Source organism: Mobula hypostoma, chromosome 16 (assembly GCF_963921235.1).
Source record: "Mobula hypostoma chromosome 16, sMobHyp1.1, whole genome shotgun sequence".
In the NCBI taxonomy this organism is placed as follows: domain Eukaryota; kingdom Metazoa; phylum Chordata; class Chondrichthyes; order Myliobatiformes; family Myliobatidae; genus Mobula; species Mobula hypostoma.
The window spans coordinates 63,274,949-63,292,654 of NC_086112.1; positions in this window are offsets into that span (position 1 = coordinate 63,274,949).

Genomic DNA, 17,706 nt, shown 5'->3' on the forward strand with positions numbered 1-17,706 from the left:
AAAGGCCAAGTAGGAGATCTTCACCAGAAGCAAGGGTATATGATCAAATCTGCATTTTTTGTAATAAGGTGAAACTTCTGAAGGGCTCCAAATCACGTGAAAATCTTGCACAAGCTGTACAACTCAGAGCTGACCAAACACTACGAGAATGTGCAACCCAAAAGGAAGATGAAAAGATTCTAGCAGTAACAAGCAGAGACTTAGTTGCTGCAGAGGCCCACGATCATGTTTCATGCTATAAGGATTTTACCAGAATCAAGAAAAAGGAACCTGAGTACAAAGAGAATGATGATGAACAGATGGTGATGGATTGAAAGGGAAGCCTATAAAGACCTTTTCAAGTATATCAGAACTGATATCGTACCCAACAAGATGATTGTACAAGTCACCTCTTTGGTCACAAAACTTGAGTCTTTCATGCTATCTGGTGGAGTTACACTCCTGCAAGATTCTACAAGGAAGCACCTTCGTAGGAAACTGGACTCTGAGCTGGGCAATTCAGTAGATATATTTCCAGATGGCAAAGGAAAATTGTTAATGGTTCCTGAAAGTGTATCATTAAGGGACATTGTCTTGGAAAATCAAACTCTACAGAGGGAACTCAAAGTTTGGAGGGCCAAGGCAACCACTTTCGACAAGATCGTAGATCAGACTTCACATATCAGGCCCTGTCCACACCAGAAGGATTGCTGAGAAAGACAAATAAAGCTACTTTAGCCACAAACTTGCAGAAAAATGTAGCAGTAGAAGAGCAACTTCTAGGAAACTCTGCTACTGTGGTTGATGGAATGAACTTGGTCCTGTCATGTACCCCGTGAGGGGGATAAAGAAACCAGCAGAGATGGAAAACACTTTGGAGTCTCGTATTGCTATAAACTACCAATATTTATTAGTAACTACGCAATGCAGTAATATAAATGTAGGTAAATCACACAGGTTAGCAATGATTATATATATAAAAAAAGTGTGGAATATATATGCATGGAAAAAAAAGCAAGCTTCCTTAAGTCTCGGGGTAAAAAGATGCAGTCTTACGATGTTGAGTAAAGTTCAGTTCAGTTCGTGGTATGCAGCTGAATAATGATGGAGACAGAGAGAGAGAGTTGAATCTTCAGGTGAGCTGATGCCGTCGATCTTCTCGTCATCCTCCGAAATCCTTCACAAATCACCGACTGTGACTTTAACCCGGGGGACCGGTTTTCCTGTGGTGGAGCTATCACCCCGGCAAGGGTGGACGCATAGGCAACTCCCCAACCAGTCAACCCCTTCTTCACTGCTGGAATAGCAATTTGGATCAATCCGCCTGATCGATCCTCCAAAACCCACTTCTCCTGCGGGCACAATAATTCTCATTCAGTGTCCAGATCATGTGTCCTGAGGTCTGTATCACCTGACCTCTTGTTTATTTCACCAGGCTGAGCATCACCTGTCACTCAAAGAGTCCCTCCTTCCTTTGTCTGCAAAGAAGTGCAAGCAGGCAACCTGTCCTTGAAGAAATATCAACAACCTGCTGAAAATCACAACATCGGGTGTCCATTAAATAACACTGCCTTCGGTCACCATAGCAACCTACGAGCTGCTCGGTGCTGTCTCCAACTCCAAACTCAGTAAAAATCCAAAGTTACTTCCAATGCCTTAAAGTGACAGTCCAACTGTTAATCTTTGTCTCTCTCTCTCTCTTTCAAAAGCAAACCATCAATGATAAATGTCTCTCTCTGTCTCTCTTCAAACAGTTAATAGGGGCACTCCTGGATCCCCTCACAGTCCAAAGACTGAAAGGTGATCAAGTTACTTTCAGAGATGTTGCCACAACAATTCTGGGTATGGCTCTGAGGTAAAGCAGTCAGAGTAGCAGAATAGATATTATGTTCGACTACAAGGAGAACTCTATCAAGAATAGTGAAAGATCTCTACGGGGTGAAGAGACTGGTCATGAGTTGCAAGGTATCACAGGCACACGGATGGTGAGGTAGTGGAGGAGCTTCCTGACCAAAGTCAGTAACAAAAATAGTCTCATTAGCTTCATAGTCCATGAATAGAGGAAGGCGGAGTACTGAGCAAAGCTACAGAAGAAGATTCTGTATGCAACTGTGAATGACAAATGTTACAGAATCACATCTCAAGACAGTGAGGAGGTGTTAACAAGAAGGAGCAGATGGCTGCCTACTTCTCCATGCTGCCCATGCGACAAGAGAGGGATACCAATCTGTAGGATCTGCTCAGAAGACACAGACGTCTTTATCATGTCTTTAGCATTTTGTGACAAGATTGAGGCCCCATTGTTCCAGAAGTGTGGCACTAGAACCTGTACAAGGCTTGTAGACATCAAGAACGTTGCTGCTACTGTTGGCATAGAGGTATGTAGGGCTTTCATTGGGTTGCACACATATACAGGATGTGACACTGTAAGCGCTTTTGCAGACAAAGGGAAGACAAGTGCCCTGAAACTTCTGACCAGCAACAGGGAAACTCAAGACACAGTCTTAGGGTTGGGTCAGGAATGGGACCTCTCCCCAGAACTGATGGACAAACTGGAGGCATTTACATGTCTCCTGTATGCCCCAAAAGCATCGGCCACCAAGGTCAATGAGCTTGGGTATCACCTTTTCTGTGCCAAAAAAGGTGAAATCGAAAGTCATCAACTCCCACCATGCAAGGACTGCTTAACAAAACATGTACAGCGAGCCAACTACCAGGCTGGTATATGGAGGAGATGTTTGGAGAAGGACCCACAAGTGCCAAGCCCTGTTGACAGAGGATGGAAGATGGAGAGAGAAGAGGAAGCTGAACAGCTGGGGGTGCACTGGATGGAAGGCCAGCCAGCACCTGATGCTGTCCTGGATCTACTGGCCTGTAACTGTCCAAAAAGATGTTCACTCCCAAGATGTACGTGTGTTGCAAATGGCCTCAGGTGTACTGACGTGTGTAGACTGGCTGACTGTGAGAACCAGGCATCCACCTCAGAGAGTGTGGGAAGTTCAGATGAAGATGGGGAAGATGTAGAAGACTTGGAAAATTATTATGATTATTAATAGGTTATGAAAGTATGGAAAACAAAGTATGGAAAGCAGTCTTTGATTAAATATATTCATTCTACAGCCAAATGGGGCCTAGGTTATGGCCGTGTGGAACCCCACATTTGAATTATAGTACTGTAATTCTATATGCTATGACAAAAGCTTAAGATTGTTTTGATTTGATACAACAATATGGAAAATATGACATTGATAAAACTCCAGAAATCTCTCAAATGAGGTTTTTTACCTTTTGGGGGGTGGGGTAACATTTTCTGCTGTACTGACGTTAATATGGAATATATACAAAAAGTGATTACTTATTTGAAGTAATAAAGCCACCACTGGTGCAATGCTATCACATATTTTCTAACTCTAGAGATGTATACCTTGTCAAAAGTCACTATGAGCATTATCCCCCTCAGAAGATACCGACCAACCCTACTGGCTCACGGACTATGGAGGGGAATCTAAGAGACATAATCTATCAACATTTAGATCAGGGGTTCCTAACCTGGTGTTCATGAACTCCTTGCTTAATGGTATTGGTCCAATGCATGAAAAAGTTTGGGAACTCTTGATTTAGATAGACAGGGTCTAAATATAAATATTCAATGTTAGTGAGTATTCTGGAGTTATGTGAATATAGCAGATATTAATTCAAACAAGAACCAGTCTTCAGTGCTTAATGTGGATTGCGAATTGCAAGCAGTAAATTGAAGTTAAAAACACACCTTTGCAAATAAACAGGTTGACCCACAGAGTAAGATATAACCAAGCATTGAGTCAGTGGGGTTTTATTATTTGGCCTGCGTCAAGCCAGACAACATGGGCTAAGTTATTTGTACCATTGTGACTTGACTTCAAGCTGGCAGACCAGACTGATGTTGTCACTTAGCATATCAAACATGGTCACAGGAAAAGGTAATCAATGTTTTTTTTTTCTGTACTCTGGATATTTGTGTACTCAAGAGGCAGAGTTGTCAGAGAGTCAGGCACTCAACATTAATTTTGGGTGTCTGGTTCTGTGTCTTCAGAAGCTTTTAACTGTGTAAATTACTTTGACAAAGATGCTTGAACGTTCAAAAGTGCCCCCCACTGCAAAAAAGAAGCATTTGTCAACCCATAATATTGAAGTAACTATTGAAATTGTATTGAATCACCTTCAGTTACCTTTGTTCTTCAGGGTATAAAAATGTGATGTACTTCGGAGTTTGTGAACCTCTAAAGCCTCTGCCGAGAGCGTCTCCATGAGAATGTATGTTTGTTGTGATGAATAAAGACTTCTTTATCACCAGCTTCAGTGTCTCTCCGGTGACTTCAATCACAGGCTCAACAGTTAACATGGCTTTATGCATGGGAAGTCCTGTATGACAAACTTCCAAGAGGGAAGTTAAGGGTGGGGCAGAGGACATTGTCTATATAGATTTTAGCAAGGCCCATGGTGCCCTAGGGCTCTTTGATGTTCATTATTTATATAAACAATATGTATGTGTATGGTATGGTTCGTAAGTTTACGGATAATACTAAAATAGGTATTGCGGACAATGAAGAAGGTTATCAAAATTAAAGGGGGATCTTGATCAGCTAGGTAAATAGGTCAGACATTGGCAAGTTGCTTTCAATTCAAATAAATATAATGTGTTGCATTTGGGAAATCATATACTGTACAGTGAATGGTTTGGCCGTGGTGAGTATTGTGGAACACAAGGACCTGGGAGTACAAGTGCATATTCTGCTAACAGTGGCATCACAGGTAGACACGGTGGTGAAGATGTTTGGCATGTTGATCTTCTATCAAGACACCGAGTGTAGGAATTGGGACATAATGTTACAGTGGTACCAGATGTTAGTGGGGCCACACAGAATATTATCTACAGTTTTGGTCAACTTTTATTGGAAAGACGTAGAAAGCATAAGTTAAAGCTGAGAGCTAAAAGATTTAAGAAGGATCTGAGGGACAGCTTCTTTTAACTTACAGGAACTAAGCTGCCAGAGGAAGTGGATGAAGCAAGTCCAGTAACATCAGGTAAAAGATGTTTGGATAAGTACACGGGTAGAAGCAGTTTAGAGTGATATGAGTCAAATGTGAGGAAATGTAATTAACTTGGTGGGCATCATAGTCAGCATAGATAAGTTGTGCTGAAAGGCCCATTTCCTTGCTATATTACTGTTTGACTCTGTGACAGTGACTGATGACTTGTTTGTCAGGGCTGGCAACTATATCAACATTATTTGTGATGAAGTGGTCAGTCAAAGTGAGGAGGTTAGAGATGGAATCAGATGTACGTCAGCTCTGGCAGGGTTTACTGGCGTCAGTTCCTACAAGGCGAAACCTAACATTGTAAATGGCTGTGATGCTTCACTCCCAGATGGGCTCAATGCCTTTTATGCACGCTTTGAAAGGGAGAATAAACCTACACCTGTGCAAATCCCTGAAGCATCTCGCAACCCTGTGATATCTGTCTCGGAGGCTGACATCAGAACATCGTTCAAGAGGTGAACCCTCACAAGACATCGGCCCCTGATGTGCATCAGGAAGAGCACTGAAAATTTGTGCCAGCCAATTGGTTGGAGTGTTTAAGGACATTTTCAAACTTCCATTGCTGCATTCCACCTGCTTCTAAAGAGCATAAATCATATGGCTGCCCAAGAAGAGCATGGTGAGTTGTTTCAATAACTATCACCCAGTTGCACTCATGTCCATTGTGATGAGGTGCTTTGTGAGGTTGATTGTGGCTAAAATAAAAGGGACCTGCAGTTCTGCAATTTGCCTACTGCTGCAGTAGGTCTATAATGATTGCAGTCTCACTGGCTCTCCATTTGGCCTTGGACTACCTGGACAACAGCAATACCTACAGGCTGCTGTTTATTGACGACTGCTCAGCGTGCAACACCATCAGGACAAAACAAAAAGCTCCAATACTTGGGCCTCTCTACCTGCCTCTGCAGCTGGATCCTTGACTTCCTTATGGGGACATCACAGTCAGTGCAGATTGGAAATGACACTTCCCCGCTGACAACACTAGCACACCTCAAGGATATGTGCTTGGCTCACTGCTCTACTCTCTCTACACCTATGACTCTGGCTAGGCACAGCACAAAGGTCATCTATAACTTTGCCAATGACACCCTTTGTTGACAGAATCTCAGATGGTGATGAGCAGGTGTACAAGAGTGAGATACATCGGCTGTTTGGTTTTGCAAGAACAACCTTGCACTCATTGTTACTAAAACAAAGTAATTTAGTGAGGACTTCAGGAGGGGGATGTGTAGGGAACCCATACCAGTCCTTATCGAGGGGTTAGCAGTGGAAAACATGAGTTCCTGGGTGTCAGCATCTCGTAAGATCTATTCTGGGCCCAACATATTGATACAATCATGAGGCGGCCACACCAGCAGCTATATTTCATTAGGAATTTGAGGAGATTTGGTATGTCAACAAAGACTCTAACAAGTTTCAGCAGATGTACCGTGGAGAACATTCTAACTGGTTGCATCACTGTCTGGTATGGAGGGGTCACTGCACAGGATCAGAAAAAGCTGCAGAAGGTTGTAAACTCAGCCGGCTCCATCACGGGCACGAACTTCCCCACCATTTTCTACAAAAGGGGATTCCTCAAAAAGGCAGTATCCATCATAAAGTACCCCCACCACCCAAGACATGCCCTCTTCTCTTTCATGACCTTCAGAGAGAAGGTACAAGAGCCTGAACATTTCTGTTGAAACTTCATCAGATTTCTGAATGGGCAATTAACTTATGAACACTAACTCACAACTTTTTCACTCTTTTTGCACTACTCATTTAATTCTTTAAATATATATTTTATGTATTACGCTGTACTGCTGCTGCAAAACAACAAATTTCATAACATATGTCAGTGATAATAAACCTGATTCTGAATCTGAAACCGAGCTTGGGCTTGTGGCTCTGGATGGTTTCTCACAGTGTGTGGTGTCATCTGGTATTTGTACTTGGCCATCAAGGGGACCCCATATTCACTTAGTGGACTTGTTGCTGGTAAATACTTCTTTAAAATGTGGTGGCATGTAAGGGAGACACCAATGAAACTCTGGAAGGTGAGGACCAGATGAGCACGTTTTTGGTGTACTTCAGATCCCTCAATATTTGCTAGCGACCTTCATAATGTATTAAGTTTTGCTGTGCTTCAAGATTGAAATCCCAAGACACAAATCACAGCCTCTTAGAGGGAGGAAGGTGGTGATGGATTGAAATCTGTTTCTGACTGGAGGTTCCCTTGAGCTCCTTCGGTTCTGCTTTCCGAAAGGTAGATCCAAACTCCATCCTACTTCCACTCTTGCCCTAACATGAGGCTTGCATGCCTTGTGCAGTTTTCCATCGCTTGGTGCTAGTTTATGTCTTATTATGTCGTACATTACATACTAAGCAAAAATGTTCAAGAGCAGGAAGTGGCAGAAGTAAATATTATCATGCAAGTCAAAATAACAGGAGCTTAATGATGAAATAGTGCACACCTATTGCGTATCCTTACATCTTGAGGTTTCCTACCATTCCCATAAAGTTCAACCTCTGATGGCTGTAGCTGAAGTAGAGAGCGCTGCCCAGATGCTGAGATGCCATCAGATGATGTCCTTTGTCCTCTGCAGCCAATGAGAGACGCTTTAGACTGCTGCTGCTGTGCCACGTGGCATGTATGTGCAATAGGGTGAGTAGTGGGAGTGTTTTAATAAGAATTGCTGATTTCAAATACTTTCTTGCCATCTTCATTCTTGTGGCCCATTGGTTCTCCCCTGCTAACTGTGGTTTGGAAGGCAGTTTGCTGTGATTATTGGGTGATGAGGAGCCATGGCTGGGATATCTAACAATTTAAGGACTTTTAATGGTGAAGGCCTGCACTTAATGTATTGCTACATTTGATGTTTCTGCCACTGGTCATGGACAATGACATAATTGAGAAGGTCTATGACATACAGGTCTTTCATGCTTAAGGCACTCAGAGAGTGGCTGAGTCAGCTGCTATAATATCGTAGCATTCCTTTTGTTCTGTTCTGCTCAGCCACAGATCCAGCATCTTCTTCAATGAAGTTCCTGTAGCTACAATTTGTTGGTGTTTATGTGATACGTGAGACATCATGTCAATACCCAAGTCCTTCAGGCAGTTCTCTTTTAAAGATGAGCTTTGAGTTTTGGACTGGAACACAAGCCTGTGTCCTGTGATGGTGGTGGTGTGTCATCTTGCATCATTTTCTGTGTGATACAAGACTCTGTGGGACATTCAGAAACATGACTTGGAACTCTTAAGGCAAAAATATTTAACAATACCGCCATGTGCGTTATTAATTTTCACTCACTGTTGATACAAAATCAGCAAGTGAAAACTGAACGCTTGTGCAGCTGAATGAAGTTGAATTTTACCACCATACGCCTCCAAGTTGTGGTTCCCGTATCCCTGTCGGTAGTCAGCCTGCATTCAGGCATCCTGTTTGTTTCCAGATGGCTGTCTCACCTGAAGAATTGGATTGCACAATTGCCTGAGGCTCACCTTTCCCTGTTTTACCCCAGTGCTTTGCGTACTCTTATGAAAGAGGGAAACAAGGAGTCTTAGAGTGAAATGTAACAGTCTATTAAACAGAAATGGAAAATCCTTGTGGCAACTGACCATTATATAGAGGTGTAATATCGCACAGAGATGTTAAAATTCAGCAGTAGTTGATCTAATGAGGACTTTATGAGTAAGGTCTTAAAGAGATTTGTGAGTGTGTGCAGTGAGTCGGCGTACTGAATGATGTGCTACAGAATACTAGGAGAACAGATTGATGGAGTTTGATTAATATGCATGTTAGGTCATTATACCACAGTATTTACACTTCCTAATCTGGTGCTGAATCATGCGCTGGTTTCCATGGTTTTGCAATCTCAAACTTCCAGTTGTTTTGCCACCTTCTAGTTGTAGAAAACTTCATCTTGTTGGCAGGAAAAATGTGGCTCTAGATCTCTTACTAACCGGAGGCGGGGGGCATTACTTCCGGTAATGCCCCCTGCCACACCCCCTTCACCATTTTCTCACATCTCCTTGTCTGCCCATCGCCTCCCTCTGGTGCTCCTCCCCCCCTTTCTTTCTTCCATGGCCTTCTGTCCTCTCCTATCAGACTCCCCCTTCTCCAGCCCTGTATCTCTTCCACCGATCAACTTCCCAGCTCTTTACTTCATTCCTCCCCTCACGTTTTAAATATACTGCTCCTCTTTTTTTCTCCAGTCCTGCCAAGGGGTCTCGGTCCGAAATGTCAACTGTACTTTTTTCCATAGATGCTGCCTGGTTTGTTGAGTTCCTCCAGCACTGTGTGTGTGTGTTGCTCAGATTTCCAGCATCTGCAGATTTTTTTCTTGTTTCTGCATCCCTTACTGTTTGCTTACAGCAAGCAATCAGTATATAAATGTCAAATAACCATATAACAATTACAGCATGGAAACAGGCCATCTCGACCCTTCTAGTCCGTGCCGAACTCTTACTCTCACCTAGTCCCACTGACCTGCACTCAGCCCATAACCCTCCATTCCTTTCCTGTCCATACAGCTGTCCAATTTAACTTTAAACAACATCAAACCTGCCTCAACCACTTCTGCTGGAAGCTCGTTCCACACAGCTACCATTCTTTGAGTAAAGAAGTTCCCCCTCATGTTACCCCTAAACTTTTGCCCTTTAACTCTCAACTCACGTCCTCTTGTTTGAATCTCTCCCACCTCAATGGAAAAAGCCTATCCACGACAACTCTATCTATCCCCCTCATAATTTTAAATAGCTCTATCAAATCCCCCCTCAACCTTCTACATTCCAAAGAATAAAGACCCAACTTGATCAATCTTTTTCTGTAACTACAAACGTGCTCAGGTTCCACAAATAAATCAGCTATCTCCTACCCTAAGTATTTGCCTAATCTCCAAGAATCACGTCCTTGATTAGCCAAAACCAACATAATTTACATCCAGCCCTATATAACCATCCTAGGCACCTTCTAACAATGTCCCAAACCTCTTTTCAAATTACTTCTACTACCCATTCAAACCCTCCTCTGCTCTCCTCTCCACCATTGTCTGCAACTTCGCTCTCTCTTCCCCTTTCCTTTCTTATTCTCTACAAAACCCTCCATGCCCTCCTCTCTGCCCCCAATCTGTACTCTCCACCCAATCCATCTGAACTCCTTACAAAATTCCCCACCGTCTTATCCTCTTTCAACCACTCCAAATCCATCTCTACCCAATTTCATTTGGGGGTATCCTTTATCTTCCCTCTGTTGGGTACTTAACAGAAGCTTCAAAAAACATCATGTTCTCAGTGTCCTTTGAAACGTGATATCATAAGAACGGGAGTGCCACTGTGTGTGTTCCTGTTTCTGCAATGTCTTTACATCAAGAGAAAAGTGTAATTACTTACCTAGATTTATAATGTTCTAAAAATAAAATTGTCGTAACTGGCTAATGTACATGTAGATTGTGCAGAATTTCCTACTTTTAAGATGAGCTTTGGTCTGCATGTTTCGAAACTGTTAATCTCAAAGTTCAGCCAGCTGGCTAATACAGAACTGTGCATGGACTTGGTCAGGTTAGAAGGAGGTACTCCTCCAAAGTAGTTCACATTGAATTGGTTCCCACATCTATTGCATTGATTAGTAGAACAATACCTTAAGCTATTTATGTCATGACAAATGACCGAGAAGGGTTGTAGTCATGCACATATTTTCTTTCAGCTTTTTAATTGGGTATTGATATGCATGCGTATTTCTGAATTTTCATCAGAGTTCTTGTATTCTGTTTAATTTTCAGTCAGTTTTGTGCACCACAATATTATGTTACTCACCATTGTCAAGGTAACATTACAAAAACTTAGTTGTAATTTAAAGACCTTTTTAGGAACTCCCGCAGGATCAAGGATGACTTATTTCCTCAGTAGTTTTGGGAGTTATAGCAGCGGCCTCCAACCACCGGGCCGCAAAGCATGTGCTACCGGCCCGCGAGGAAACGATATGATTTGACGATATGAGTTGGCTGCACCTTTCCTCATTCCCTGTCACACCCACTGTTGAACTTGAACGCACACAAGGTCATTACACGCGCGTCATCCATGTCAGCGCGGGAAGAAGATCAAATGATGGTGGGCTGAAAAGTATGTTTGACATAACATCTCTGCTGGCATTCAGGATCAAAGTCAAGGCTAAATATCCTGAGATAGCCACGAAAGCACTGAAAACGTTGCTTCCATTTCCAACATATCTCTGCATTGAATGCAACGAAAACTAAATTGCAGAATAGACTGGACATAAGGAACCCCCTTCGAGTATCCTTGTCTCCCATCTCCCCTCGATAGGACCGTCTTGTTGCAGGGAAACAAGCCCAGGGCTCCCACTGATTCAGTGATATTGGTGAGTTGCAATGATTTTATATGTTCATACGGAGAAAATATGTGCTGTGTGTTTAATATCCAAACGTTACTTAAAATGTTATGATGCTATTGACTTATGTGACTTATATAACCATATAACAATTACAGCACGGAAACAGGCCATCTCTCCTCTTCTAATCCGTGCCGAACACTACTCTCACCTTGTCCCACCGACCTGCACTCAGCCCATAACCCTCCATTCCTTTCCTGTCCATATACCCATCCAATTTTTTAAAAGAATGATAATTTCAAACCTGCCTCGACCACTTCTACTGGAAGTTCATTCAACACTTACTTCAAGCTCCCCTGTCCTCCCCTGATAATTGACTTATCACTATATTCATGCGAGGAAAATATGTGCAGTGTGTTTAATATTAAATTCGTTAGATAAAACCTTTTAGAAATGAAATTGAATGTATTAACCACTTATCACCTATATTATGGTCATGATTAACACCCCCCCCCACCTCCCGCGAACAGAATCGCCAAAAACGATTTGTAGAAAAAAATTGGCACGTGCATGCATGCGCGCGCAGGTGCCCGTGCAAGGCTTCATGATCATGGTAGTCTTTCTTGAGGTAAGCACAATGTATCTGACTGCTACTCTTGTCCGTTGGCAACCCTACCCGCCCCCCCCCCCCGGGGTTGGCCAGTCCGCAAGAATATTGTCAATATTAAACCGGTCCGCAGTGCAAAAAGGGTTGGGGACCCCTGAATTATAGGATGGTTAAAAAGGCCAAAGCAGGTCCACAGACTCTTCCACAGCTGGGGCAGATGGTGTTTGGTAGAGTGGGTGGATAGGTAGTTTATCAGGGGGTGCACTGCTTCCATCACTTGTTCCAGGCCTCTGTATACTTCTGATGTATGGTCTTGAGATTCTCAATGCCTGCAGAATGCTCTTTCTCCACTTTCAGTGGTCATGGGCTACAAATTCCCAGAAGTCAGTAGATTCGTTGCATTTTAGGAGCTTTGAGCACCTCCTGAATGTTTTCCTCTGTCCATTGAGTAATCATTTTTCAAGATACAGCCAGGACAAGAATGTCTGCTTGTGGAGTCTGGTACTGGGCTTGCAAATCATTTGGCCTGGAATAACAAAGCTGAGAGACTGTAACTGAAGGAAGAAAATGGCACCAACGAGCAATGCTACCAAAGGCGACATCCTCAAGATCAGGGTTTCTCAGCTGGGCTTCATGAGAGATCGTGATTTAAAAAAAAACATCATTTTTTGAACTTTGCACAATGCTAGCGCTAGCAGTGGTGGGCAGTGACTGAACAATCCTGTTAGCAATCTCATTCGAGGTCTCTCAGCCCAATATGGCAGTGCGCACTGGGACTGTGATTATTTGGTTCAGTCTGGAGGGGAGGACGGTAGGCTGATGGGGAGCATGAAGTACGTTTTCCATGCATTGAGTGGTCTTGCCAGACTTGGGTAGTGATGTCAGCCTCTCCCTGTGTAAAATACAGGTGTCCCCCGCTTTTCGAACGTTCGCTTTACGAAACCTCACTGTTATGAAAGACCTACATTAGTTCCCTGTTTTTGCAAATAGAAGGTGTTTTCACTGTTACGAAAAAAATCAGCGCGCGATAAAAAAATCAGCATGCGACCTGAGCGGCCGCTCTCCCCCGGATTTGGAACGGCATTCTCACCGGCATTGCTTAAACACGTGCTTGTGAGCAGCCGTTTGCAAGATGAGTTCTAAGGTATCGGAAAAACCTAAAAGAGCTCGTAAGGGTGTTACACTTAGCGTAAAACTAGACATAATTAAGCGTTTCGATCATGGTGAACGAAGCAAGGACAAAGTGAGTTTGGCTTGTGGAAGTTGACGAAGATGATGTTGAAGAAGTTTTGGCATCCCATGACCAAGAACTGATAGATGAAGAGCTGATGCAATTGGAAGAGGAAAGGATAACAATTGAAACCGAATGCAGTAGCGAAAGTGAAGTCCTCCAGGAACTGAACGTGAAGCAACTACATGAGATTTTCACTGCAATGATAAAGAACAACTTTAATTTTGAAAGGGTACATCGGTTCGGGCATATTTGCAGGATGGTTTGAGTCCTTACGAAGAACTGTACGATAGAAAAATGCGCGAGGCTAAGCAGTCAAGCAAGCCTTCCACATCAGCCACAGCAGACGATGAACCTCGACCTTTGACATCGAGGCAGGCAGACATAGAAGAAGATGACCTGCCTACGCTGATTGACGATAAGGTGACACCCCAGTGTCCCACTACCCCAACCCCTGGGCCCCAGGCAGATACTGATTCGCGGAGAATGTAGCGGTAGCTGGAACGCACTCAGCACATCTTCAAGAAAAAAAGCCGAAATAAACAAGCTAATTAATTAGGTGCCGCCCAACATGTAAATGTCGGCCCAGATCAGAGGCGATTGTCGATTGCGTTGCCTCTGATCTGGGCCGACATGTACGTGCCGGGTGGCACCTGATTAATTAGCTTGTTTATTTCGGCTTTTTTCTTATTGATGTGCTGGGTGCGTTCTAGCCACCGCTGTACCCCTGCATGCTTCGCGGATTGGTATCGGGTCACTGCCCGGAGGGTGGGGGCCACTGCACCACCTCAGCCTCCGACGACTCAGCCTAACACACCATCAGTGTGCTCGGCGCTGACTTCCCAATTCCGGTAAGTGATACTACACTGTACATACATTATTTCTACTTTATATGGGCTGTGTATTTCTACGTGTTATTTAGTATGATTCGGCAGCTTCATAATTTAAAGGTTACTGGAGAGCGCTTGCGCCGTGTTTTTGCTGAGAGCGCTTGCGAGAGATTTTCTCTACGGAGAACGGTGCACAGTGATTGTGGAAAAGTATTTCTACTTTATATAGGCTGCGTATTCATCATATCATTCCTGCTTTTACTATATGTTACTGTTATTTTAGGTTTTATGTGTTATTTGGCATGATTTGGTAGGTTATTTTTGGGTCTGCGAACGCTCACAGATTTTTCCTGTATAAATTAATGGTAATTGCTTCTTCGCTTTACGATATTCCAGTTTACGAACCATTTCATAGGAACACTCTACCTTCAGATGGCGAGGGAAACCTATACACAGGGGTATTTTATTAACCCCTGTGTTTTACAGATATGTCTGACGGTCCAGTGTGGTGATTTTAGACGACGAGGTGTGAGATGGAAGGGGAGGATTCAAAGGCCAAGGCCTATGAACAATTCTGGTAAGGTTAATTATGAAGAATTACAGTCTTCTGAGTCATTTCACTGCACTAGTACAACAACAGACACAAAAAAGACCGTCTTTACAATGAAGACTGCTTATCAATGAATTTTACATGAACCAATGATCCAAGTTGTCTTCTTCCATTGTGCCTAGTCTGTGCAAACAACTTACAAATACAGCGATTGCTCCAGCAAAATTGAAAAGACACTGAACTAGAAATCACAGCCATATGACACATAAGAGTGCTGATTATTTTAAACAACTATTGGAATTGTAGAACAAAAAGAGTAAAGCTTTTGTTAATAAAGTCACAGTAAAAAGTTTCAGGAAGCAAGTTATTTAGTAGCAAAACTTATTACCAGGAAAAGGAAAAACCAAATAGTTGGTGAGAGCCTAATAGTGCCAGCATGTAAAATTATAATGGGTAAAATGCGAGGACAAGATGCAGTATACGAAATTGAAAAGGTTTCACTCTCAAACAGTACGATAAATTGTAAATGATGGTGAAATTCAAGAAATTTTTTTTGTTGCAAATAGTTGCCCGAAACAAGCAACGGTCAAGATATATCTAGAAACAGAAGGTCTGTCTTGGAGGAACTGTGTTGGCATCTGTACTGATGGTGCCACATCAATGGCTGGCTCCATGAGAGGTTTTGAAAGAAAATGCTGATGTTATCGCAACACACTGCTTTCTCCACAGAGAGGTGCTGATGTTCAAAGCTCTTGGAGATGAAATGAAAAAAGTTCTGGACGATGCTGCAAAACTGGTTAACTTCATTAAACAAAGACCAGTTCACATGAGAAAGGTTAAAAAACTGTGTGAAAACCTGGACAAAGAGCACCCCAACATCCTGCTCCATAGAGAAATCCAGTGGCTTAGCAGAAGAACAGTTCTTAACAGGGTGTTTGAGCTGAAATAGTAGGCCAGATTTTGCTGAGTGCTTTGAAGATGAAGAAAGGAAATCTTGAAATGTTTTCACTGTTGCTTGGGCTTGAGAGTGAGGAAGGATATCAGAAAGTCTCAAGTCTTATTGAAAACCACTTGGAAGAACTGCAGAACAGAATCAGACAGTAATTTTCTTCCCTTTTAGTACAAGTGTATGACTGGGTGAGGGACCCCCTTTTCTGAATCTTCTGCTCAGCCTGAGAACTTGACTTTTGAGAGAAGAGGAAGAACTTTGAGCTGTAGTCTGATCATGCACTCAAGATGGGGTGAAAGCAGGGGAGTGGGGATGACTGGAAGAATTGGATCAGCCCATGATTGAATGGCGGAGCAGACTCGATGGGCCGAATAGCCTGCTTCTGCTCCTATGTCTTATGGTCTTAACTTGAGATTTGCCTCTGGACAAGTTCTGGATTTCTGTGAAAGAAGAGTATTCTGCCATTCATAGGAAAGCAATGAACATTTTACTGCAGCTTTCAACTTCTTACGTGTGTGAGCAAGCTTTTTCTTGCTTAACAAGCATCAAGATCTCACCGATTAAAGTGCTGAGAAAGATTGAAATCATCGAGATGGGTGCGGAGGGCGAGCAGGTGTTCAGCACCATCTACGAGCCCGTGGCTCGCTGATGCTGGAGGAAGGTGTGTGTGTGTGGTGGTCTCTCGGTCTCTCTCGCTCACTGCTCCCAAGGGAAGGTCCTTGCAATTGAGTGATCTCTCTCTCCCTCGATACTATGGGCGTATGGTGCCGGACTCTAATTCATGTTTATGATTGTGTTCTAGTTTTGTTCACTTTTTTGTTATTACATTTATGTGATTTTTGAATCGGGGTAGCCTGCAGATAATAAATCAGAATCTGGTTTATTATCACCGGCATGTGATGTGAAATTTGTTAACTTAGCAGCAGTAGTTCAATGTGATACATAATCTAGCAGAGAGAGAGAAAAAAATAATAAATAAGATAAAACATAATAAATAAACAAGTACAAACGTTTGTAAATCAAATAATAAACAAGTAAATCAATTATGTATTTTGAATAGATTTTTTAAAAATGTGCAAAAACAGAAATGTTGTATATTAAAAAAAGTGAGGTAGTGTCCAAAGCTTCAATGTCCATTTAGGAATTGGATGGCAGAGGGGAAGAAGCTGTTCCTGAATCGCTGAGTGTGTGCCTTCAGGCTTCTGTACCTCCTACCTGATGGTAACAGTGTGAAAAGGGCATGCCCTGGGTGCTGGAGGTCCTTAATAATGGACGCTGCCTTTCTGAGAGACCGCTCTTTGAAGATGTCCTGGGTACTTTGTAGGCTAGTACCCAAGATGGAGCTGACTAGATTTACACGCTCTGCAGATTCTTTCGGTCCTGTACAGTAGCCCCCCCCATACCAGACAGTGATGCAGCCTGTCAGAATGCTCTCCACGGTACAACTATAGAAGTTTTTGAGTGTATTTGTTGACATGCCAAATCTCTTCCAACTCCTAATGAAGTATAGCCGCTGTCTTGCCTTCTTTATAACTGGATCGATATGTTGGGACCAGGTTAGATCCTCAGAGATCTTGGCACTGAAGAACTTGAAGCTGCTCACTCTCTCCACATCTGATCCCTCATTGAGGATTTGTATGTGTTCCTTCGTTTTACTCTTCCTGAAGTCCACATTCAGCTCTTTATTGATCCCAAAGGAAATTACTGTGTCACAGTAGCATTACAAGTGCACAAATATACAAATATTAGAAGGAAAGTAAGAAAGAATTAAAAAAAGTTACCTCAAACAGTCTAACAGGAGGGGGGTCATCACTTCCCTGGCAATAGGTGAACTCATTATAGAGCCTAATGGGCGAGGGTAAGAATGATCTCATATAGCACACTTTGGAGCAGCACAGTTGTCTTAGTCTGTTACTGAAAATGTTCCTCTGTTCAGCCAAGGTGACTTGCAGAGGATGAGAAATATTGTCCAGAATTGACAGGATTTTCCATCTGGTCCTCTGTTCTACCACAGCCTCCAGTGTGTCCAGTTTGACTCCTATAAACAGAACCAACCTTTCTAATCAGTTCATTGAGCCTGTTGTCATCACCCATGTTGATACCATTGCCTCAACACACCACCGCATAGAAGATTGTACTGGTGACAACAGACTGA